Source organism: Neophocaena asiaeorientalis, unplaced genomic scaffold, assembly GCF_003031525.2.
Source record: "Neophocaena asiaeorientalis asiaeorientalis breed wild unplaced genomic scaffold, Neophocaena_asiaeorientalis_V1.1 scaffold29, whole genome shotgun sequence".
Lineage (NCBI taxonomy): Eukaryota > Metazoa > Chordata > Mammalia > Artiodactyla > Phocoenidae > Neophocaena > Neophocaena asiaeorientalis.
In genome coordinates, this window is record NW_020174423.1 from 6,717,752 (window position 1) to 6,718,591 (window position 840).

Genomic DNA, 840 nt, shown 5'->3' on the forward strand with positions numbered 1-840 from the left:
CTTTCACCTCTTGTGCAAATCTGGGAGTTCTCTATATTTTGAAGAGCAAGTTGGAGGTGAGCTGTGCCTTGAAAACTCATTTTTATTCAGGAGTTTGGTATTTTAGCATCAGAACCCACCAAGATACTAGCTACTCTTTGCTATAAATTAGATGTATTAAACTACTATGGACATTTATGAAAAAGCTGTAGTTTTTTTTTTTCCTTTCTCTACAAAGCATAACGCAGTAAGTTATTTAAAAGCACCATAGTGGTAGCGTGGCCGAGCGGTCTAAGGTGCTGGATTAAGGCTCCAGTCTCTTCGGGGGCGTGGGTTCGAATCCCACCGCTGCCAGCCTTGTTATCAAACCCGCTTCTTTGAAGAAATTGCTTGAGGTTAAAAGCACCATAGAAGTGCCCATCATAGTATAGAGTGGGTCTCTCTTCATCAAGATATTCCCCAGGGCTTAGCATCATATCCTTCTGATGCATAGTGAGAGTTCAGTAAATACTTGTTGAAGGAACCGTTTGTGTAACTTGCTGACAGTACGCTCAACTGGCTCTGAGTAGATGTTTCAACTACTCAGAAAAATATCACCAGAACTGTGCCTATAAAAAGCCAAAACCACATTAAAGAATTATTCAAATCAATGCTTTGGCAATATCTTAAGCAAAACTGATAAATTATTTGTCCCCCAACCAACCCTCAGCCCCAATTTTCAGGTCCTATAAACACAAGTCTGGGGCAAGAGTCCCCATTATTTCCTTACATTTTGTTTGTTTTCATATTATTATTATTTTTTTAAGAGAATGTTTCCCTTGTAGTCCAAGTAAAGGGTGGTCCTTTCCATTTCAAACTAAT

The 840-nt window shown here is 39.2% G+C and overlaps 1 non-coding gene across 1 annotated transcript; it reads left to right on the plus strand.

Moving 5' to 3' along the window:
• The first annotated feature begins 251 nt into the window (after positions 1 to 251).
• On the plus strand, positions 252 to 333 carry TRNAL-AAG (transfer RNA leucine (anticodon AAG)). Its single transcript has one exon. It is a non-coding gene; the product is annotated as a tRNA-Leu (tRNA).
• Positions 334 to 840: the final 507 nt, after the last annotated feature.